The sequence below is a fragment of the Diadema antillarum genome, unplaced genomic scaffold (genome assembly GCF_040938485.1).
Source record: "Diadema antillarum isolate AM-2024a unplaced genomic scaffold, OU_Dant_1.0 seq00002028_RagTag, whole genome shotgun sequence".
In the NCBI taxonomy this organism is placed as follows: domain Eukaryota; kingdom Metazoa; phylum Echinodermata; class Echinoidea; order Diadematoida; family Diadematidae; genus Diadema; species Diadema antillarum.
In genome coordinates this window covers 228,898-255,510 of record NW_027272682.1, presented here as the reverse complement: position 1 = coordinate 255,510, position 26,613 = coordinate 228,898, and the positions used below count along the sequence as shown (strand labels likewise).

Sequence of the window (26,613 nt, the reverse complement as noted above, 5' to 3'; positions counted from 1 at the left end):
GCCCAATGATCACAGGCACCAATTTCTTTACTATTCAAACACTAATAGCATCTTTATTGGCGTTCTTCTTTAGCAGCATCGAGCTGGCATGTGTAAGCATCGGCTGCACATAAGCGTGGTTCACTGCAAGTGAACAGAAAAAATACAATACAAATACATAATAACGTTTGCATTCTTTGTACTTTGTTACAATTCTTTGTTTCTTCTTCAATTCAACTAATTCTGTTACCTTATTCAACAGTGCACATACAATTTGCACGGTATATACATAGCCTAAATGCTCCTGGCTCAACTGAGTCAGTGTATTCTTTCACTAACATCGAAACTTGCAAGCTTCTTCCAGCATTGCATAAATTAGATAACAACTTCCACAGTACACTACATATAGTGCAATAAAGAAGGAAATGAAGGATTAATTGGAAGAGAGAGGGAGAGAGAGAGAGAAGGCTGAAGCAAGGTACAGAACATAGGAGGAGAGGTAAATCTGTGATAAAACAAAGAGCCTGTTCATTCAGACCTCTTTTCGTAGTGAGCTAATCCCTTCCTGCTCTGCTACAAACCCAAACATTGGAAGAGGCACTTACAATTAAGATGCTCCTACACAACTTCTATAGGAGGTGAACTATTCTACACCACAGACCCATAACACGATAGGAAGGTAAAATTCGCCTTTTTCTTCACTACATCTGAGCTTATATGCTCATAGAAAATAAACAGTGCATAATGAAGAATCCTTTCATTATACCACAACTACGTCATAAGTTAAATTGTAAGATATATGTCATCTACCCAACTCCACAAGCAAAGTATGCTGTAACTGGGTCTGAAAAGCTAAACTAATCTCGATTTATGTACAGAGGGTTTTACTGCCTCTCGGCTGGACAATGACATTGTCCACCTACACTGCCCCCATACACCTGAACTTGTATCAAACTTTGGGCATCGTATTCTCTTTGTTCTTACAGCATGCTATATACAATACACTGTGACTCATACTGTCATGTTCACACACAAGGTAAAAAGCTGAGATTACAGCTAGGAGCTGTTCACACAGCACTTGTTATATACTGCACTCTGCTCCTGCAAGCCAATTCACATTTCATATAGTATCCGGAGCAAACTTACATCTACAGTAGGACACTTCATTGCAACAATATAAGACATATCATAGCTTTTGATTCTGCCTATATATCTGCAAACAGATATAGCAGCTAAATCACTCATATACTCAATCAATATTTACTAGAGAAAGGTTGAACAAATCATATCAATCTGCGAGATGTCTTTCTTCTTATTTTCTCCTCTGCTATGTAACCTTTCTGTGCATGAGGAACACAGATACTATATACAGACAATAATATTGACTAAATTATAACATTTGATGTTTCGTGCAACTGCCTTTGATCAGCCACATCTCAAATATATAGAAATTTGGACAGAGTTATAACTTACCGACTGTTATCCGTCCCTGACTTCACAGACTTTTTCACTACACATCTCTGCTGGGGTGCAAGTGGTCCTTGCCTCACAAAGGATGATGTGCCAACTGCTGGTGTGGCACAATGTTACCCCTCTCCTCAGAGGGATTATCTAAGGGATTTGGGGGTGCCATACCTATTTAAACACAGTACTTTTCTTGAGGGCGACCAAGGGGTGGGACCCCTATTTGGTAACCGATTTACATGGAAATAATACTTCCTGCCGCTACAAAGAATATACATGTATATAAAACTAGTTTATGTTAGCATTTACGACAAGTCAAGTTTAAAAATAACGTTGTGATGTGGTTGTTACATGTCGAATGACTCAACCATGATGACTTTTTTTGAGGTTGTCATTTGTTGTTGTTTTTTTTAATGTGCTTCTTCTTCTTCTTTTCATTCTCTAGATTTCATGGCAACGCTTAGGTGAAACTGGGTCTCAAATCAATACAACAGTACGTTTATATAAGGGTGGAGAAGAGAAACCGGACTCTTGTTGATTAAAACGACATCATATTGATAACATATCATGATATTCCTGTTTAGTTTGAAATATGATCTGTTGTTGTTGTCGTCGTTATTGTTGTTGTTTTGTTTTTTTTTTTGTTGTTGTTGAGAATCCGAAGATGCCTAAAGCTCACGGGAATTAATGCAAGAAAGCAAAATCGTCATCGCATCTATAGCCAGCCAAAACTAATAGTAGATTTAGTAGAAACGAAACTGAGATACGCCATTCTCAAACCAAAAGTCATACTCGGATGAAAAGTGGAGGCAACGCGGAAGCGGAAAAGCTGAAGTGGAGCTTTAAAGGATTACTACGAACACGGCAATATCTGTTCCTTGTATTCATTACAGTGAAGACATCACTTAAGACCGACCTAAACACTTGAGAGCGGGTAGTCACTTTTCCACTGATACAAGCAGCTGGCCGCTTCGGGCGACGTTTGTCGAATATAATAGCCAGAAAAGAAAAGAGAGAGAGAGAGAGAGAGAGATGGAAAAAGTGTTAAAGAAAGAGAGAGAGACAAATGAGACCGTGAAAGAGAAATAGAGAGAAAGTGAGACAGCGATGAAGGAAGGGTAAAAAGTAAAACACAAAAAGAGAGGAAGGAGGGGAAAAGAAGGGGATTGAGGAGGAGAACGGTGATGATTTTTTCCCTCTCCATCTCCTTCCTTAACAACTTCCTCCTCTTCTTCTTCCTCCTCCTCCTCCTACTCTTCCTCCTCCTCCTCCAGTTCTCCTAGAAAAAAATCTTCCCTTGTTCGCGATCCTATCTCATATTTGCTGGTCAAATATTCCCAGTGTTCATTCGATTTCGCATTCCAATTTCGGGGATAATGTTTCGGCACCCCATCAAGCATTGAAGACGAGAAATTTCTAAATTTCAGGTCGTAGCACGAATCCTGTTGGCGCAGATATGGTCGACCGACGAAAATGTTTTGAATGCACATCCGCGACAATTGCTCGAGAATGTAATTGTGTAGGGCGCATGCACTTCCGACTTTCATATCAGCACATTGATCAGACTCTCAAATTCTTCCTTCTTTCTTGTTCGTTTTGACCATAAAATTTTCTGGTTTATGTTTACACCTTTTTTTCGAGGCCACGATCGTAGCCACACTTTGCCTCCAATAGCACTCTTCATGTCATTTTTTTTTTTTTTTGGGGGGGGGGGGTTGTCCTGCGTTGGAAAATACAATGACATTTCAAATCATACTTTATAAAGCATCTTAGGAATTCTGATGAAATTATAAGCCATATTCTTTACTAAGTACAGAAATTATCTCTTTATTAGAAAATTTGTTCACAACATCGGATTGCATGTAGAGTCTTTCATTGTCATATCTGTGTTCATGTTGCGCTAAAAAAAAAATGCAGAAATAGATTAGCATAGAACATACAACTCAACAAAAAGTTGATGACATACTATCTTTTACCATAATTCAAAGTATGGATGATTCACAATAAGAGAAGCAAATTCATAGAGTCTTTGAGTAGTCAATTAGCTAGATATGGAAGCAATAATAAGTGATCACCAACATTTTCATCTTTCGGGTCACGCGATTTGAAGATGAGTGAGAAGGGGATTCACAAAGAGTCGTACGCCCCACCTACCACTTAGGCATGTTAGGGGAAGGCCGCTTCCGCGTTTTCCTTCACAAAGGCGCATAACTTTTGCAAATTGCACTTCCTTCTTTCTGCAATATATATTTTGTTATCGAGCTTTATAAAAAACGTCAACGACAGAATCTCATTGGTATCACAGCAGCTTCTTTCTTTTTTATTTCATGGAATTACATGGATCGTCATGAACTATCCATGTGTTGGTTGTTTTTTTTTTCATCATCATTATCATTATTATTACATGCATTCCACGTAGTGCTGTCAATTCATTCACATTCAGCAAAACTCCCTCTCTCTTAATATAATATGTATATGTGCACACACACACACACACACACACATATATATATATATATATATATATATATATATATATATATAGTGTGTATATATACTGTATATAGTAATTATCATTATTATTATCATCATTTACTCAGCCAAATGAAAATTGACAAAGTTGATGTATAACACATATATGTATATGTATATTATGTATGTATGCACACATAAATATATAAATGTAAATATAGATAGATAGATAGATAGAAAGGTAGATAGATAGAGATAATTATATACATATGTATGCCACGAAAATAATTACACATGAATCTATTTCACTATAGCATACAACAGCTAGATTTGCTCCAAAAAGCCACGCTCCGCGCCCTTATACCACATCCTAAAGACTGATGATACGAAGTCTAGAGCAATTATACCATTAGAGTTCTCACCAGTTCACCTTTCATAACGAACCGATAGATTATTATGTTTACTGATACGTTAATGAATAACGTTACTTGAACGTCAATAAGATATATTTCGTTTTAAACCGGATAATCAAATATTGTTAAAGCAGGCATGCTACATATTTCTTGAATGCTAACTTGTATATTTCTGGCAAAGAAAAAGGCCATGAGAACAATTACATTTTCTCAATATCGAGCAAGTTCTAGGCCACTATTCACCAGTCTAGAAATATTGGGTGTTTATAATCGTCATGTACTTGCAGTATCATCTTTGTCTATTGTATTACGATATGATAAAATTCTATATAGTTTATCTATGGAACCAGAGGCAAAGAACGCTCCATACTAAGGCTCTGTATAATTATGTAAAACAACTCATGACACCCAGTAAAGGAGTGAAGTATTGGAATCGTTTGCCACAATGTACTCGAGAGGCAAAAACAAGGTTTTCATTTCGCGAAAAAGTTTTTTTTCAAAGGTTGATGATAAAGTATATGTTTAGTTTATTTTGAACTAAATTCACAATTTTTGTTGTTGTATTTATGTTTTGATTTTTTAACGTAAAATCTATCGAACATCCATTCTCTACTTGCACTTGTACTAACTTTTAGTTCTCTTTTTAACAAAGTGTTTTCTAAGCAATCAAGGTAAATATATATGTACTATGATTATGTATGCATGTACCTATATCTGTCAACGAATCTTTGTTTATCGTAGTCATACTGTCATACTCGCATGCTCATGCAAAAATATGTATCTTATGTATTCATATTCTCATATAGATATTTGTTGTTGTTAATAAACTCAAACTCAAATTCAATCTACTACTATTGCTCTTCACAGTCTCGTAGACTCATATTTGAGATTTGAATACAAATAACTCTACAAGATTCCCATCGGCGCTACTAACACAAACACACACACACACACACACACACACACACACACACACACACACACACATATATATATATATATATATATATATATATATATATATATATATATATATATTATGTGTTAAAGGCTCACAAAAGGTAGGAATACGCATACTAAATCACTTTATGAGCCAGGAGGATGTACATTTGTGGAGTTTCTCTAATGGTATTGACCTTCACAGTCGTTGCGGGAATTTTCTATTTTCGGCAAAGAAACGAAATAGAAGACCTGCCTTCAGGGCCTCTTTCTAAATTGCCAGCAATTTGGTACAATGGCGTTGTTAAACAATCATTTACGCATGAATTTGTAAATTAAATTGCAATTTGAAACCTTGCTTGAGGTTACCCATGACATTTGGTGCCCTCTTACAGGCAAGTTTGACGGGAATAATTAGAACATAAATTAAAATGAGGGGAAAACCCGTTTTGACTTATCTACTACAAGTGTCGTCCGCCCATGGAATGGCCAAAGGACATGGTCAACGGACATGGTCCGGCACTCTCTCGTGTATTCAAATGCACAAGTGTATAAAAGCGCTAGGGCATGCATGGGTGTGCGTGTGTGTGTGGTTGCATGTTATGAAATCTTCTCCCTCGCTATCCTTTAATTTTGACCTTGTCGATACCACCTGTCGGCAATCATAATATTATCATTTTTATCGACTTGCATCATAAATTATTATACTACCTTTGCCTATAGGCATGTTTTGGTGCCCCTCCCCCCTCCACTCTCTATTTCTCTCGCTTGTATTATGTCATCCATTGCTATTCGCTAAGTTCGATCCTGTCGATACCACCTTCCGGCAGTCATAACACCATTTTCATTGACTCGCAACACAACTCCCTTTGCCTGGGCAGGTGTGGGTTGTTTATCTCTCTCTCTCTCTCTGTATCTCTATCTCTCACTATCAGATATATATATATATATATATATATATATATATATATATATATAAATACATATGTTTAGATTATTTCATATACATAGAATAGAATAGACAAATATATATATATATATATATATATATATATAAGTATATATATTTATATATATAGATATAATATCTTTAGATTATTATATATACATAGAATAGAATAGACAAATATATATATATATATATATATATATATATATATATTCCATCTTTTATCTTTCAGGGTGGCATCCACATAGATAATGCGAATAAATGTCAATGCATTTTAGTCGTGTTTCAACGTGTACGCTCGTGGGAAATCAGGGGGAATGCTTAACTAGTGGGTGATATAATTTACTTCCCCGCTGGATAAGTTAGTGACAGCGGAGGTGTATACAGATGGAAACATCTTATTTAGTTTGTTTTGTTTTCGTGCTGACTGAACGTGAAAGGAGATAAAAATAAGGCGGGCATTGATAGGATGGGAAGGAATAATGGAAATTTTATGACCGTTTGCATTAAAAGTCATTTGTCATTCACACGGGCAGCTATAAATACTTCGCACGGGCACCTTAAAATAGTTGTCTATGTAGAGTAATAGAGGCAACGCTCGCCCTACACTCTAATGCCACGGCCGCAAGGCACGTTAGTAATTTTATTTCACTATGTTTTTTCTCTTCAAAGACATGGGTTTTCAACGTGACTCTTCCTAAAATATGCACAGTTCAGGCAGATGGCAACTGGCTCGTTCATTAATATTCGAGAAAAATAATTAGAGCAATAATGCTTCTTTGCTCCGGCACAGATCTTGTTTGTGTCTGTATTTGTGCATATACATGAGCGTGTGCAGCATATCGTTATGTTCATGTGTTTTACGAGACTTAAAGGAGAACTCCGGATGATTTTCAGACTTTTGCATTTGAACAATTATATATTGAATTGGTTACACTGGGTACAGAGTTTCAGAATTTATGGCGATTGGAATAAGGAATAAGAATGCTTTTAAAATGTACAACAAATCACAGTGAACAAGGATGACATATCAGCTTCACCATAAGAATGCATGAGTGGGGGTCCAAGGAAGCCGAAAAAAGAAAGCATTTATTTTACACAGGTGACCTTGTTCAGCAAGCGGTATTGTAACGGAATTACACTGCTGCATTTCTGAAATATGTTATGTGAGCCTTCTACTCATGCATTCTTATGTTTTGAGCTTTTTCAGAGTATTGGTTTCTCTGCCCAGGAACCACAATCAATTCCACATATCTAAACATGGAGCTGTCGATTTATGTAGGCCTACGATATGATGTGTAATTATGCAAATCGGCTGGACTTCCCCTATATCACCGAGTCCTTACAAATCCTAAACCTGGACTCGTCGAATTATTTCCTTCCCCTGCTCTCTGAAGGGTTTGTTTGCAAAAACCGATAAGTCCATTTTTGAAGATTTTGAAGTACGATATCTGTCATAAAGTACAAAATAATACCTTTTAAATGATATATTGGTCACTACAAAGGCATATTTTTGAAGTTATGGTCAAAAGAAGCAAAACTTTTCTTATTATTATCTATATTTTTCTTGACCTTAAATCGCAAATATCTCCATTTGGCAAATATGGACTTATCGGTTTTTGCAAACAAACTCTTCATGTACTGGTTCTCTTCGGTTTCTCCTTCATGGATGCTTTCGCTTTTTAGGCATTGTATAACGATATTTCGTATCACAATTACGTCATCCCTGACACTGATTTATTTCTACGCTGAGCTCAGTTCGCGTGAGATTATATTTTGAATAAAACGTAATTAACAAATGATGTTAGAAGTGAGAAGATATCACCATAGCAACGTGACTTATTCGATATCAAACGATAACGTCTTGTCATAGAGACCCAACGTAACATTCAATGTGACATTTTAACAAATAAAATGCTGTCATTATCTAACTGCCTCGAGGAATTTGTTCGATTTCGGCCTGTGTGTTGTTTGATTCCTTTAAGTTTTATTTTGTAATATATCGATTGAGAGAAAGATATACTTGTAGCCAAATACCTTAATGCACCATTAAACAAAATCTATTTCAAACAAGACTAGAAAGCTTGTTTTACTTCATATCTAATCTATTGCAATAATGAGCATGCTGAGATTTTTTTTTTAAATAAAGTTGAAGTAAATGTCTTGCACATTTTTTCCTGAAAAACATTACCACTTTTTCTACCGAGAGCTAAAAGTAGTGACATCTGTAGCTCGAGTGAGATGTGCCAGATACTATGATTCCTCACGTCGTACCAGGGATGTAGCGCTCCTGAGAGCCGGGCTGAGAAGTGGAGCACAAAAGCACAATGTCACTAATACGTACACAGTTAAAGGGAAGGTCCTGTTTTGGTTGATGATGGCACGTCGGGATGAAATTTTTTGGCAAGATAATGAGAAACTACTTGTGAAATATGAAAGAGCATGGAAATTTATGGGGAATTCAAAGTTTGTTTGACAAAAATTGGTCTAGAAATGGCTGAGAAATGCAAAAATACGTCGTCCGATAAAAGTGTGGGACCCACACTTTCCCCCGTGATACGACCTTACCTCCCTCTACCGTTTGAATTTGACTACATTGGGCTTGGGGCTTTTTCAACCGTTATCTTCCGCACACGCGAGCGATGTGTACCGCACGGCTTGGTCTGGGAGGTTGACCTTTTCACCTCCGTGAATTTGGGAGAGAGACGGCGCGGCGAGGGAATATTGCGTAATCATGGGGGTTCATGGCACATTTGCAGACCTGTACGCACGTCGTGTGTGCGTGGAGTTCTGTGATCGCACTGCGCTATCAGCCGTCGCGTCTTTCCGTTTGTTTACTTGAGGGCACATAGTCTCTTTTTGTCGGTGTGATGCTGCGTATAGAGCTCTACCGATTCCGACTCGAGAGCAACTGAAACAGTTAGGTTTTGCAAGACGAGGTACACATACGTCTCCGACCCAGAAATCTCGCAAAAGAATATAGAATATTTCGAAATGAGGCGTAGGGGACAACGAAGGGATCGCGATTATTGAAACTGGACAAGACTCATCCCGTAGAAATGAACCGACGCGACACCTGGATCTACCGACCCCAGCTCGCGATGTCCTGAGTGAAAAAGTGAGTATACAGGCAATGAGTGTAGAAGTTAGTCAGTCCGACCCATCTTTATCCGTAAGTGCATGATGTGAGAGCTTGAAGTTTACGAGTATCTCATGAAGAATATCCTGTGCCTGCTAGAAAAGATGTATGTATAGGATGACCCACAAAAGACTTGATTACTTTATTTTTTCACCTTGATTTTCAAGGTTTTATGCGTGTAATTCAGAAAAAAAAAATTCTGAATGAAATTCGCAAGGGGTAATCGGCCAAACGAGAATGAAGTAGGGTCCCTTAGTGCCGAGTGTTCGTTGATCTGAAAATGAAATAAATTTCCTTATTCTGAAGCGTCAATAGTACAAATGTATTCTCAAGATTATATGTATCGATCCAAAAACGAAATAAGGCTCGTTATTCCAAAAAGGAGATTCGTTAGTCAAAAATGAAGGAATATTCGTTATTAATTCTAAAAGTGAATAATGTGTGCCCAAAGAGAATGGGGTAAGGGGTGATCATAATTTCTGTCGAGTAGGCCTATAGTTTACATGAGATTTGGAAGGGGATGATCTACACTGTATACTACTAGGTAGTATCAGAAACAGGGGAACACAATGGCGCGGCAGCATTACACCCTCGTCGTGTCATTTTCTTTTCCCTACCTTTGAGTATAGCTCCTATTTATAATAACCGTTTCTACATCATATTACATAGCTCATCCTTATGATGTAATTAATCTGTCATATCATAATCATAAAAATGAAGTATACAATACCTGCAACATAACGACTAACGCTGGCCGTTTGGCGGAGGTTCAGTGGTCCGATGCATCATGATAATGTGCGTGTGTTTGCGTATCATTTTCATTCAATTTTCTCTGCGTAGTAGCCTATATACTTTTTTATATGTATTTTGATTTGTATTTTGATTTGTTTGCTTTTGTTTTCAAAGCTCTTCAATTACTGTTTGTTATTATTAAATTGACTGAGACTCTACATGTATATGCCGTAGAAGACTGTAGGTTGTTCATTCCCTGTGTCAGTTTTGTCCATCTATGTAGATCGTACATATAGATCCATCATGATGAATTGCTGTTTGCTTTGATGTGCCCTTTTCTTTGAAGTGCTGAATAAAAGTTATAATAAATGGAAATATGAAATAGATTTTGTAATTTGACAAGCTATAAGATGATTTGCAGGTTGCATAATTCCATTTCCATTTCATAATTTGTTAACACAGTCAGTGAGAACAGCTTGATGTCAGGTTCTAAAACTTTTTAGGATGCTATGATTATGTTCCCCGGATGAATCCCTTCTGAGAAAAAAAAAATCTTCAGATGTATTTTTTTTTTCTCGAAAGGGATTCATCCTGGGAACAATGCGTGTATAATTTTTCATAGATTGTCGGTTATGAATGCAACCAATGTCTTTTCCTTTTACACTTTCAGTAGGCTATGGATATACTCTACATCTCAAATGGCACTTTAGTGGTTTCTCGGGACCTCTGAAAATGAAATCAGACCACCAAACTTCTAAACAGTTTATATTTTGACGGTTCCATCGGAGAACTGTGTCGAAAAAAAAAAAATGTTTCCTTTCATTGGTAGGCCACGATACATTTCTTTTTTCGGGCCATCAAAATTCGAATTGAACGTTTTTGTAAGCGATCCGAACAGGACACCAAAAATAAATGAATAAATAAAACTCAAGTTTGTCTCGGAATTAACTTGTGAAAACTCAATTGATTCCATTAACAGGGAATGCGGGATATTGCGATGAATCATGGTAGTCAATGAGATACGTTGTATGGCCCGACGTTACTCTTTCAATATACGTTTACGCGTGAAAAAAGAATGAATCTCTAATTCCACTGTATCAATTTTGTTTTATAGATCTCAGGAGCAAATCGAGAAAAGACAGGAATGCGCATTGGAAGCCAGTCAACAAAGGTAATGTTATTCTAATAAATATATCAACAAACGTGACCTGTTCTTTTTCACATTGTGAGTGTGAGTGTGTGTGTGTGTGTGTGTGTGTGTGTGTTTGTGTTTTTGTTTTATTTTGTTTTGTGGGGGTTTTTTTGGTAGAATGTGAAAACACGTAAGGCCTATATCGGCCTATATGACGCTTATTTTCATTCCGCGAATTTCTTATTAGTCAGAATGGAAGGCATTGTGTGAATATCATTTTACTCTGGTACATAAACTACGGGATGTGCAATTGAATCGTATATTAGTTGAAGAAAATCTCTACTCATGGAACCATGGTAATGATAAAATTATATAAGAAAATGTTTGTGTTTTGTTCTTTATTACACAGGCAGATGTGTTCAACAAAATAACAAAACCAAAACCAAAAGCACTAAAGAAATCGGAGAGGTTCGGACATGCCGATTTTCTATTCCCGGCCACGAAGTATCGCCAGAGACAAGTCGCTTTATCCATCTGTCTTTCTCCTGAAAAGTTTCTTCCTCCACCTCTCCGAAGTTCGGCTGAGCCCCTTCACAGCCTGAACGTTCCTGGCGAAAACCATGCCCAGCCCGAGGCCTGTCATTCCATCTGGCCCGCTGCTACCACTGCCCACCTGTCTAAAGAGTTGAACATTGGGGAACGACGTTGATGGCATCACAGCGAGTATCCACGGTGGTTGTTCAAACTGTGTGAACAGTTCCTTTGGTAATCTACTCTGCTGTGGAATCGGCAGTAGACTATATCATGGTGTACTATTAGGCCGTATTTTTTTTTTTTAATACAGTGTACTGTACATTGTTCTAAGTTTTGCACACAACTATATCCCCACAAACACAAGAGCCACTATTAGGGTTCGCGCGTATGCCAAAAAGCGGGATACAAATCTCGAGATTTACATGACCATCGTAATCTCGAGATTTTTGCAATTGAATGTGCACACAAAATCCCACTAATTTGCGCGATCAGCATCGCGACGGTACCCCCAACAAATCTTGCACTTGATTTCTGAAATAGTGCGCTGATTTGCTCCCGGTGACCGCGTAAACGGCTGACCGAAAATACTTTAGGCCTACTCATCTCCAGATTTTATATTCCATCATTCAAGCGAGCATCACAATAATGGGAAATGACAACATCACACTACTGTGTGGCAGCTGCGTAAATATTATTGTCGGTACGTGCAAACGCGTGAAGAGGGGGAAAAATCTCGAGATTTGGAGTTCAATCGTCATCCTGGGTCGTCATCCCGCTATGTTGTTATACGTGTGGATCCGGCTAATGGCGCGTAGATATTCTACATACTGGAAAGATAGTAAACACAATATCAAGACATGCATGATCATGAATGCGAACGATCCGGGTGAACAAGCGCATGTTGTATCATTGTACTGATAGGGTATTATGAAGGAAATTGTACGTATAAGGTCCACGAGTGTTACTTAGTAGCCGCGTTTGTACGTACCATATAGCGGGTTACCAAGCTCCCCGAAACTCGAGTTTTTATTTTGTTTTGTTTTATTTGTTTTCTTTGTTTTTGTTGAAACAGTTAATCGACACTCTCCAAATTAATTGGTTAGCAGAGTATACTATATGCGCTCGGAAACTAGAGTTTGTTGGGCCTTTTGTGTGTTTCTTTATTTGTCTGTTTTTATTTTTGCAGCCTTTCTCCCTGACAGAAATACTAGTAACTCGCTAATTGCCTATCGATAAATCGATAAAACTACAAGCATTGTTCTTGAACCTCACATACATTGTCGAGTGCACGCCGTTGTGGCGTGCGCTATGAATGATGGGATATGAAAGATTCGAGTTTTTGTGGTCGACCGTTCACACGTATCTGCGGGACAAAGATTAGCGCGCTAATAACAGCAAGATTTCTTGGGTTTAGCATCGCGCTGCTGACCGCGCTTTGTTGGGTTTTTGTCCACTCGTGCAAAGAACTCAGTTTACTAGCGGGTTACAAATTTCTCGTTTTGTTACCCAGTAATTTTTATACGTGTGAATCCCCCTATAGGCGTGTATAGATGGGTAATGAATGCCAGCGCGTTTTCACTTATTTTTCATGTTTATTTAGGCTGTGTGTTTGTTTATTATTGCTATTGTCATATTGAACAAATTACAACAAATTACGATACAAAATATATTATTATACTCAGTATACATTACGCAACAGTCACTCCAAAGATATTACCCTGAATGCCCATCCCCCGTCACATGGACGTAGGGCCTAATTTACACTGTACAGTGACGTTCAAACAGTAAAAACATTGACTCAACGATCAATCATTAGTTCACACATTGTATACACACATGTTTACATGTATGCTGGTTAATTTCTTTGGTAGTGCAATACGCTGTACAGGCCTGCTGGTAAATTCCCTCAAGATGTTCGTAATCTGTCCTTTTTAGTACCTCGGATAAGCTTGATTTTCAGACATTTCCTTTTTTATGTCGAAGGTATATTTTCTCTCTTCCTTTTCTCATATTATCCCTGTGAATTATCCCTGTATGAATTTTCTTTGCAAATATGTGGCTCGACCGTAAGTTTCTTATAGATAATCTATTACATCGGTAAGTATGTAAATTTTGCTATTAACAAACAGGCAATGTTCGCACCTCTTTAAAATAATGGCAGAGAGAAGTTTAAATTTGCGCTTTCAAGCACAGCGATATGCTTGACGTGGAATTATTATAGGTGATATTTTGAATACGACTGGGAAGAACACTGTCGAACCGAAGATAATGATAATTCACATGTTACTGCTCAGTATTATCAGTGTAATTCATTTTTGTATAATATTCACATTATTAGTATTATGTCTCGCCATCGTTGTTGTTCCTGTTACTGGTCATTGGTCATTGGTGTTTTTTGTTTTTGTATGTGTGCTATATGCCTATATCTCGCGAATCGTGAAGAGGCTAATGGCTGGGAGCCAAATGATATCAGATAATTATTGTCGATAGCATTAGCACTAACTGGAACGGATTCCACGTATACTCTGGCGTTATGAGCATCGTCAAAATAATCTTGACAAAACATATTTTCTCCTCAATCAAAACAGAGGTTCTCAGGAGGTTTGCAATGACAACTTATATAGAGAATGAAATTATTTGTGATGATGATAATAGTACAGTATTCATGATAATCATTACAATGATATAAAAACGGTAACAACAAAGGCAACAATTTCAAGCAGCAATACCAATTCCAGGAGTTAGCTGTTTTGTTTAGCAATAGCCTCGATTTTTTTTAATACCACGAACTGCGTGTTTGTGATTGATGAAAAAAAAAAGTTAAGTGCATTAATTACTTCACGCAACCACATTGGCCTCATTAGCTGTTATACAAGTTGATAAGAATAATCACAGAAATATTCATTTTCAAAAGTGATTGACACTTCGTCTTGTAATTGTACTTACATTTCCCTTGAATTGTTGGTATGTACGGTCCGATATCACCATCTCCGGTTCTGTCCGAGGTCATAATGTGCAGTAATCGTGGATACTGGTTAGCTCGGTTAGCTTCAAGAGGGATAATTTTAAAGCGAGATGCCGATCCAGAGCACTTGCAAGATAAAATTTATACACTGACGAGAAACTAACTGTAAACAATCGAGGGAACTTGATTAATAACCACAACTGAAATGGTCTTCCAGGGAATATAAAGCATATGAAAATATGTATGTAGGGTTCACCTTCAAGATCAACTCTTCTTGTTTTGTTCTAATTCATTTATTTTGTAATTCAATTATTTTTAGTGTCTTTTTATTGCACTTCATTGTACTTGAATGATGGTGAATAAAACTAGACTGAACTAAACTAGAACCGAGTTTGTAATCCTTGACAAGATCAACCTTGTTTCGTTATGTTCGTCAAGTTCACAGCTTTGTCGACCTCATGTTTCAGCAAGGAACTGTGAACGGAAAGATATCCCCTCCCTCTCTCTCCCTCTCTCTCTCTCTCTCTCTCTCTCTCTCTTTCTGACCTTAGTTTCAGGCTTACCGTGTTGTTTTGTTTCAGTTTTTACATCAGAATTGTCGGAAAAGATTTGAATGTAATCCATGGTCGGGGAGGTGTGCTGCCGCACATTTTCAGCCCTCGTCTTACTGCATCCGATTGAAAAATTGCCTTTCATACATCGACGTTTATAAGCATTAGAAATCTGATCAGTGTTTTTGAAGTATATTGGGCAAAATAAATAATGGATGTACATAATCGAGAAGAATTCAAACCTACGACCTCCTGATCTCCGGATTTTCAGGAATATATTGACATCTTATTCCTACACAAAATTTTGGTACACTGTCTTTTACATCTATGCATCTGTGTATGCCCGAAATGAGTTGGATGTGATGTATACAATTTCTATAAAATGATACATGTATCTTTAGTTCACACCAATGTCTCATCTGTATTATGGTTTGCGAATTGTCTCCATGTTGATACTTTATAGTTTTCCCCTCCAAAATAGCCCAAAAGAGACTTGCTATTTAATTTAAAGAGAATTGCTGCAGTCTGTAGGCCTATCGTTGTATTTTTATACTATGTGAAAATTATTTACCATAATACACGCATTTTTTTTAATATTACAATGTTATAATATATAAGATCAACAGATTTATCATTATTTATTATAAGGCTTGTTTCTTATACTACTTACCTTTCCACATCAAACAAGATACATTGTTTAGCACTGTCAGAATTGTGATTGAAAAAAACAAATATGTGGTGTGGTTTACGTAGGTACATGTATACAAGTATATTCATATACAGATATATATATATTTATGTATGTATATATATATATATATATATAGTAAAAGAATTAGTAGAAGAAAAACGCCGTAAAAAAATAAATCATAGATCTTGAAGATCTTAAAAACGGAGCATAGCTCTCAAATACTGAAAGGCAAGGTCACACTCTTCATCAGTTCAAGAGTGTGACCTTGCCTTTCAGTATTTGAGAGCTATGCTCCGTTTTTAAGATCTTCAAGATCTATGATTTATTTTTTTACGGCGTTCTTCTTCTACTAATTCTTTTACTTATTATCATCAAGATGTCGAGCAGACCAATTTTCTTATTACATTTCTGTGTGTATATATATATATATATATATATATATATATTTAGGCCTCTTGTTATTACTATTTCTGTTTCTGTTCAAATGCATGCAAATTGGTTGCTATTTTGCTTTTATGTTTATGTCTCATCAAGCCCTTGAAAAAGGCTAGTGAAACAGCCGAAAGCTTGGGGAATAAAGGCAAGACTGAACATCACTGCAACGTCTATACTGCAAGTTTTCCTTCCGTCACACACACACACACACACACACATATATATATATATACGTAAAACTGTCTCGAAATTACTCAAATTTCCAGTTCTATTCTGAAGAATGGGAAAAGACACGCGAATACAAGCGGTGTTCAAAATTTACAACAAATACACATGTACACACATCTCTGTATCAACACTGTCAAACACTGTACAGTTTGTGATAATGATGGTCACTGCATGTTACAGATTTTGCTTGTGGAGATAGATTGACAAGAGTTTTTGCTTGACGGCATCGTCTTCCATACGGTTACAGCTCGTTATTCCGAAGGTTCGTTATTCCGAAGGGTCGTTATTCCGAAGGCTCTTCAGTCCGAAGTTTCGTTATTCCGAAGGTTCGTTATTCCGAATTTCATTTTCGGATTAACAAAATCTTCGGAATAGCGAACCTTCTGAATAACGCTACAAAAATGTTCGGATTAACGAACCCTTTTTCATTTTCAGATTAACCAACCTCTAGGTATAGGGAATTTGTGTGTTTCGGATTAATGAACCTTCTGAATAACGAACCTTCGGAATAAAGAACCTTCGGAATAACGAACAGCACCCTTCCATGTACAGCCAAGATTTCAACCTGCAGATGAGCCAAGACACCTTGTTTCATACGTGAGTATATAGGTAACATAAAAAGCTGTCATTGATTTGAAATTGTAACACGACATTTCCATATAGAATAATGTAAACCTAAATAATTATAGAATCAATAAGATGTCTTTCAGGGTGTCTTACTAAAAATTATTTGATTAAACATTGTTGATTTCTCCGTACCGAAACTTTTATGGATCATCACATCGCCTCCAATGTATACGTTGTTTATAACAAACGCTCAGTAAGATTTGTGTAATATGAACCATGACTCCATTCTGTCAATATATTTCGAGTTTTGCAGTCGAATTTCACTGTGGGGTGTTTGAGAGATGTACATCATGATAACTGCTAGGGAGTTGAATGTTCCAGCATGATCCTGTCGAATTTACTTGTATTATAGGTATACATCGGAGCTCTATTGTAGCTCGATCCACTAAACATGGGCAAGTCAGTTTGCATGCTATATATGCACAGTGAAATCAGTGAAATTTCGGCCACTATAATTATACGATCCCATCGCTGACAAAAACCTGACAATTGATATTATATATAGCATTCTAACTAGAAGTTTCCATGAAGTATAATACAACATAAATATGTAATCAAGTCACTGCCAGGGGGTCTTACCAAAAACAATTCTGAGTAAAATATTTTTGATTCAATGATTCATCACATCGCGTTCGGTACGTGTTTACTTATTTTGTTTACACGCGCTAAGCAGAATAAAGCAGAATGAACCATTTGTCAAGCAGGTAAGTCATGTTATTCATGACGTGATTGACAAATACAGACTTTGCCACAATAGTTCCGTAACGGTAAATTAACACAAAATCTATAATCATCGTTTGATGATAAGAAACCAAGTGTTGTCTTTATTATATTCCATGAATACTTCACGTATAAAACGTTGTGATACTATACGTACGATACCTGCCCGTAATATGGATCATTCACGTAAACAAATCCCCGCTCTTATTTTTTTTTTTCGGCAGTTGTAACGGTGAAGTGACTGTATGTGTATCAGACACAGCTATTAAAAAAAAAAGGTGATTTCATTCATGGAAACGTGTATTATTACTATTTTGTCGCATGATTTCGGACATGAATTTCATACAGTTCAGAAGCAGCAGTGAGATTGAAATATTAACATACCTACAGAGATGACCCTTGGTTGCTAAACATACCGATTTGGCAGTCCAAATCAAGGAACCAGCCAATAAATGGTATATATTTTCCTTCTGTAATTCAATTCAATGTACTAATTTCTTTATTTCCATCTTTGAAAAGACATGATTAAGAAAAAACTTTGAATTTCAGAAACTCAAGTCCTACAGGCCTACCGGTAATTGCAGTGTCGTTGATTTTCAATTGACAATTACAAATGTATGTCGCATAACTCACATTATTATCAAACATAACTCTCTAAAAAAAAAAGATTGAGTGAAAATATTCACTCTCGAAGGAGTGAATACAAAAAAAGAGTGAATTTAGAGTGAAATTGGAGTGAATTTCGAGTGAACATGTTCATTTTCACTCATTTTGGAGTGACCGCAGGGATCACTGGAAGATTTGGACTTTGCCACAATAGTTCCGTAACAGTAAATTAACACAAAATCTATAATCATCGTTTGATGATAAGAAACCAAGTGTTGTCTTTATCATATTCTATATCACTTCACGTATACGTTGTGATACCAAGGAGGTACTACGTACGATACCTGCCCGTATAGTATGGGTCATTCACGTAAACAAAAATCTCGGCCTCGAATTATACGATTGGTAACAAAAGCTATCATTGATTTGAAATTGTAACACGGCATTTCCATAAAGAATAATTAATAAACCTAAATAAAATGTCTTTCAGGGGGTCTTACTAAAAATTACTTCATTAAAACATTTATTCCTCCGTACCGAAACTTGTGTATGGTTCTATCACATCGCCTCCAACGTATACATTGTTTATAACAATATAACGCTCAGTAAGACTCAATAGGCGCTTTCACATCAGCCCGATGTTTTGAAATAGCGCGCTATTTTCTGACTTGGGAAATCAAAAAAAATATCTCGAGCTTGGATTTTTATCGGGCTGATGTGAAAACGCCTATTGTGAACCATATAACTCCATTCTGTCAATATCGCCGGTGGAGCTCTATTGTAGCTCGATCCATGGCATGGACAAGTCAGTTTGTATGCTATGCACAGTGAAATCAGTGAAATCTCGACCACTATAATTATACTGAACAAAACATACGATCCCATCGGTGACAAAAACCCGACAATTGATAGTAGATATAGCATTCTAACTAGAAGTTTCCATGAAGTATATACAACATAAATATGTAATCAAGTCACTGCCAGGGGGTCTTACTTAAAATAATTCTGATTAAAATATTTTTGATTCAAATGATTCATCACATCGCGTTCGGTACGTTTTTACTTATTTTGTTTACACGCGCTATACAAGCAGAATAAAGCAGAATGAACCATTTGTCAAGCAGGTAAGTCATATTATTCATGACGCGATTGACAATACAGACTTTGCCACAATAGTTCCGTAACAGTAAATTAACACAAAATCTATAATCATCGTTTGATGATAAGAAACCAAGTATTGTCTCTATTATATTCTATAAATACTTCACGTACAAAACGTTGTGATACCAAGGAAGTACTCCGTGATACCTGCCCGTAATATGGGTCATTCACGTAAACAAATCTCTGCTCGTTAGCTTTTTTTTCGGCAGTTGTAACGGGAAGTGACTGTATGCGGTAAATTTTGATTAAAAAAATGATAATAAATGACCGGACGATAGATTACCTGAATTTCACCCCAGCATTTTTTTTTTTTTTTTGGGGGGGGGGGGGCTGTAACTTCACAATTAATTTCTATAAAAATTTAGTGTCTATACTAATGTATTTTGGCTCATTTGGAGGTTGAAATCTTGATGCAAACTTCTTTCGTTTCATGTGTGTGAAGCTGCAGCCTGCAATATAGGTGTAGCGTTTCAAATATTGGCGTCGTCTATCTATTTGGATACTTTCTGAAATGTCTTGACAAAAAAAAAAAAAAAAAATCGGAAGTTACCAATCGAGTTTTTTTTCCTACTTTTGGGAATTGTGAGGGTGGCTAGTCGCGATTATTCAATAGTGCCTCACATGCGCTGATCAAGCCTGTGTCAAGACAGTCATAAACATAATCTCTGAGCTGGCGGTTTGAACATCAAAAATTCAGTCGAAATCCATCTAGGATCTTTTTTCTGTGTGTGTGTAGTAGCTAGTACACGTGTGTCTAGTCTTCAAACTTTCATGTTCGAATAGATGATAAAATCGTTGATGCCGGTGGTTCTCAAGTACAGACATACGTGAAATATCTACAGTCGGTGCCATAATCATTCAATTACTTTCTTCGGACTCACAAAGTTTAGTACCCAATGGCACAACCTTGGATACATAGTATTCAATGGATGGAGCTGTACATTACTAGACATTGAGATCATTTCCATAACCAGGTAGGTAGGGATACTGGTATCGGCGACCCAACACGTTCAATGGGGTTACAATACCGGTGTGTGTTCCACCGTACACCAAATGAAGCAAGTGGCTGGGCATTGGGTATTGTGTGTGTTTCTCTGGTGTGTGTAGGCCTGTACGGCGAGAGTTGGGAGATGGGGAGAGAGATTCTGCCGAGAGTCCTTGGGGAGCTCGCAGAGTGATAGGAAAGCCTAAAAATAGATGTGTTTCGGTCAAGGGGTCAGGAGGGCCTGTCGCTTGGTGGAATGGAAGGCGTGGAAGGTGGCTGGAGTTTGGCTCGCAAAACGCAGAGACAGTATCGTATTGCAATGGAAACGGCAGGTGGCGCTCTGTATGTAACGGTCATCATGATAGATGTTGGAAAGATTTTGCCTTCTTGCAGCAAATTACTATGTACTAAATTCGTAATTTTCTCATCTATTTTACCCTGTAATGTGAAACGAACCATCGTGGATGTTGATAATATCCTTCCTCAACACAATTTCATCAAGTATTCTGCAAATACTAGCAAATAACATTCTGATACGCCACATAAACAGGAACAGGACCATTCCTTTAAGCGCAAAGAGCACGCAGTATTAGTAACCATATACCTTCGTATTACGTTTAATATAGTACGCATTGGATTGGTTGCATCTACGCGTAAGCTTCTCGTCCCAGATTGCAAAGGCGGGAAATCGAGTGAACAGGCAATTCACTTACCGGATGTGGAGTTCGTGTGTGCCTGAAAGAAGTCTTGTCAGATCTGTATTCCGTGCGACAGAGCTACAGTCGTGACATTGTGTCTTGCCACTGTAAAGAGTTTTTTTTTTCTCTTCTGTATTAGCTGCTTTTAAAAAAAGGTCAAATCCTGGTTTTGTCTCGTTTTGTGTGTTTCACAGCAGACGAAAGTCACGGTCGTATCTGCCGTAGTCGAACTTGGCGCTCAGCGCCAGCGATGCGTGCGAGATTTGTTGGAGTAGGGGAGAGCGTGGAAGTAAGATGAGACAGGCAAATTTTGGGTCGTCTGCCGAAAGATGCCTGGTCGCTTCATGGCCAAACACGGTTTGTGATGCAGGTCCACCAGCAGTAAACTCGTCATCGCCTTGTAAATCTGCCTGACCCACGCACGCTTGAGGCATGGGTAATGTAAGCCCTGCATGAAAGTCAAGCCAGTCTCTCTTTTTTTCCCCCGATTAATTCACGGCGCCCACCATTTGAGCTACACTCGGTGGTCTACGACTACTCTGAGAAAACCCAAGGCGACGCCACAGAGTGACCGCCAAAATGCGAGTGAAATGCTGCAGCAGGTTTGCGCGCCGGTTATCAACTCGGCCGCACATTGCTGCGTGCCATAGCGCAGAATCAGCACACACACACAAACTGCATGCAGTGTTGAAATCTCCCCTCCCCTCTTTCCACCTCCTGATAACTTCACATACACCGCACGCAGAAAGAACGAGAAGGGTTAAGCGACGGAAACGGTAAAACTTCGCATTCTCGAGCTTTTTTTCCCCCGACGAGATTCCTTGTCACACGTGACCAAAGTCACTTGCACCAGTAGCTCCGTGCTTGCACCAGGTAGCTAAAAACACAGCTCCTTCAATTGCGTGCACGCGCTCGTGCGATGTTGTTCCAGGGTGCACTGAGGCGCAACGCTGGAGCGTTACTGATTGGATTTGCGTCCGTTAGAAATGTGATCCGCCAGTAGAAATCGTTATGAAATGGTTGCCAGGTCGACAGTTACCATGAGTTTAAAGGGGAAGTCCAGACAATTTTCACAATTTCTCATCACGTAGTACATGAATCGACAGCTCAATACATAGATTTGTGGAATTTATCGTGGTCCTTGACCAGAGAAACCAATGCTCTGAAAAAAAAAATACACAGTTTAACAAAGATAAGTGCATATGAGGCTCACAAATTTCAGAAATGTAGCAATGTAATTTCTTTACGATACAGTTTGCTTAACAAGTCCACCTGTGTAGAATTGATACATGCTTTCTTCTTTTGTTCTGCTTCCTTGAGCCCTCACTCGTGAATTCCTGTGGTGAAGCTGCCATGTTATCCTCCTTGTTCATTATGATTATTAGGCCATAAATTTTACATACATTCTCAATTTTAAACTTTAAATTCTACATTTTAAATACTGTACATTCTTATCCCCCATCCCACTCACTATAAATTCCGAAACTCTCTACCTGGTATAAACAATGCAAAGTTGCTCAAAACGTAAAGTCTGAAAACCACCTTGAGGTCTCCTTTAAGAGGGAAAAATATGACGGGAAAATGAGGGAGGGGGAACCTGCTCATTTTCTGGAATTGATATGTGTCTTCTTGCGAGGGGATAAGTGTCAAGGGAGGAGAATTTACATGCATAATAATCTCTCTCTCTCTCTCTCTCTCTCTCTCTCTCTCTCTCTCTTCCCAGTGACCACGTAACCCTGGGAATGGTATATTCATGATGTTCGGATGCGCCGGTATATTCATATGTTTGCATATATTGTGTATGAGCTTGAGCACGACAGCATCAGTCTGTTTTATGTATGTGGGGATAGGTAGTTTTCCAAAATCCATATTGATTCCTTTAGACAAAAAATTGATCATATTCCATTTATTATATTCCATTTATCATCTTCCATTTTATGTGGACATATCTATACGCCATGCACAAAACACAAGTGATGCGTTTCATTTTCCTCTGTTAATCATGTTGAATTATTTTGATATCAACTTGTGTTCTGAGAAGTCTTATATTTGTATCAATGTTCAATGAAGTATCAGAATTTCGGATGAGTGCTAGATTTTAACGTTTTACATTATACGTATATCAAATTGTCTCTATGATGAATGTCTTGTGATTTGTGACTTTATATCGGTTAAATGTTTTATGCGTTTAAATGCATAAGACTTAAAACAAAATGAAGATTTGAACTGAAGTTGATACAATCAAGGAGCATCTGAACATTTCATTTCATTTTATATATTTCACTTAGTTTTCCATTTCCACAAAATTTACGTACAATGATAAACACAATATCATCACCTAAATACAAGATATTTGAAATATTTACATCTGTACGTGAGATGTTCCAAGCGTGGCAAAAAGAAACTTATCCTACTTGAATATATGTACATATCAATGTAGAAACCGATTATTCTCATTATTACTATTATCGTTATTATTATTTCATTTCATTTCATTTTATTTCTGTATGGTACAAATAATCAACTATGATCACTTTAAGAAATATACACATCATTCATTATAATTCATGGCTGATTTTGCACATGAAAGGTAAGCTAATCATTGTGACAGATAACGGAGACATAGTAAAAAAAAGTTATTGTTATCATTATCATTACAATGAATAAAAAAAATCAAAAGAACTGATTAAAATTCACAGAAGGAAAAAAAGAAAACCTCGAACAATTCAGAGTAAAATTTGGTGAAAAGATTTGTTTAGAGACCCCCATTTGGATTCAATTATGTGTATCTATCTATCTATCTATCTCTCTCTCTCTCACACACACACACACACTCTCTCTCTCTCTCTCTCTCTATATATATATATATATATATATATATATATATATATATATATATATATATATAATGATGTTATAAACATGTTTGTCATGTTTTTTAACACTGATTTCATCCTTTCATCTTTGGCTCTTCGTGGAGGGAACCAGTCCATGGATGCGTCGTTGCTACGCCAAACGCGCACAGACACACTGCGCGGTTACCATGCACTGTGGCAGCAACTATCAGTCTAGACGCATTCCATCACAAGCAGGTTAGTTTTGAAATCCGTCCGACCAGGAGCAGACGTATACCCTTGTGTGTATGTTCTGCTTCAGAAACGGATTTTTAATCTAACATCACATCGCATCCTGGTCGCTGATGAAGAATGCGATGACTAACCTGTTTGGTGTCTTGTTTCTAAATCATGCGCTTTCCTCGCCAGGATAAAGCGTTTTAATGCCATTTTAGGTTTTAATCTCATATATATATATATATATATATATATATATATATATATATATCATATATATATACATACATAATTATCTCGCCAAAGGATAAACGCAGTAGGCGTGATTCGATTTGTTTAGAGACCCCCATCTTGGATTCAATTATGTGTATCTATCTATCTATCTCTCACACACTCTCTCTCTCTCTCTCTCTCTACACACACATATATATATATATATATATATATATATATATATTGTGCAACCTTCCTTGTATATATATATATATATATATATGATATATATCATATATATATATACATACATAATTATCTTGCCAAAGGATAAACGCAGTAGGCGTGATTCGATAAACAACTCTCCCTTTCAATTATATAGAAAAGTCATTATGGCCGAATACAGAATGATTGCTGTCTTCGTGCATTCACTTCGAATGGAAACTTCATATTACTGAGGTTTTATTTGTCAAACACAAGTTTAATTGCTATTATTGTTGTAACTAAAAAGTTGAAAATTAATACCTTATATCACCTCATGTAGTATTATAAATTAATACACAAAATCTGATCAAACTTATGAACTTTCTTCATCAAACTTCATTTCAGGGATTTGAATTTTTCTCACATTAACACCCCCCCCCCACACACACACACACACACACGCACATACACACACACACACACACACACTTTTCCCATATAAGCAGACTCTCATTACATTTCCGTCACGCTAATCTAATTTTAAGAGTTTGACAAGACAAAAACACTGTAAAGTTATAAACAAGAAAGGAGTGAAATCACGCCTTGTCAATTTGTTAATAGCCTACACTAGAAAATTGTCTCGCTCGTTTCAGAGATGAGTCGGGTTCACAAAAAACAGTGACATTTACTCGTAAATATATATATGATGCCGCTTCCCTCTGGTCATCGCAATTTCATTGCAATTAAATTTAACGTGTCGTCTCTTTGCCGAGAGGGTTATGGCTCTCACGAATTCCTCCGACTCGATGCGCCGAAATCAATCTTGTCGTCGTCATCTTCGGCCTCCCAGCGACAGCCACGGTCTCGCCGAGTGAACTCGCAAGTTCGCTCATCGCCGCTCATCAATCATCGAAGTCGTGCGAGTCGATTCTTTTATCTTTTTGTCTTTCTTTCTTTTTTTTTTTGGTTTAAATACCTGAAACGAAGACATTATTACTCAGATATGATTAGTCTGCCAACAAACGGGAAGCTTCGTGTCAACTACCTCCAGGCGCAGCGCTCTTTGCAGGTACCGTTCAGGGTGGAGGCTTTTCTATTCCCTTTTTATTTGTTTGTTTGAAAGCGTATGCTTTATTTCAAGAAAATGAATTCATCAAATTGAATACTAAGAGTTACCGGAGAACAAATAGCACAAATGATATTTCTTTTTTTTAACACAAGAAAATGCACCCATTGCATGTAGCTGCAGATAGAGTCGTGTGAGTTGTTGTTATTTGTTTCCCTGTCAGCCTCTTCCTTTCTTTTGTTTGTTTTCAACAGCAAGAGAAATGAGACAAACAATGCCCAAATAAAGAACAGCGTGAGGATGACGTCACTGACAAGCCCACGCACGTAAATTTCTCATGATGCCCACTTAGGCAACTCAGTCTCCATGCTTGCTATATATATAATGTCTAAATACTGCTTTAAATGATTGGTTGATATCTTTTCTCGGCCAAAATAACTCGAAAGTTTAGCGTCTCAAGCTCTCAGAAACAGACGGTAATGGGGAAATATATGCAGACAGTCTGCCAGATATCAGTATAGGCCTATATCGATGATCCGTCGATGGTGATATATTAGTAATTGATTATGACTGTGAACGATCACGTAACAGGAAAAAATAGTGTAAGGTGACCGAAAAAGAACCCCCAAAACCAACTTT

The 26,613-nt window shown here is 37.3% G+C and overlaps 1 protein-coding gene across 1 annotated transcript in view; it reads right to left on the bottom strand.

The window, feature by feature from the left end:
- The window catches only part of LOC139713666 (uncharacterized), a 66,181-nt gene extending 44,201 nt beyond the window's left edge, over positions 1-21,980 (bottom strand). Inside the window, exon 1 of the mRNA XM_071625367.1 lies at positions 21,436-21,980. The gene's annotated coding sequence lies outside the window, so the exon portion shown is untranslated. The remainder of the gene's footprint in view (positions 1-21,435) is intronic.
- Between the last annotated feature and the right edge of the window lie 4,633 nt (positions 21,981-26,613).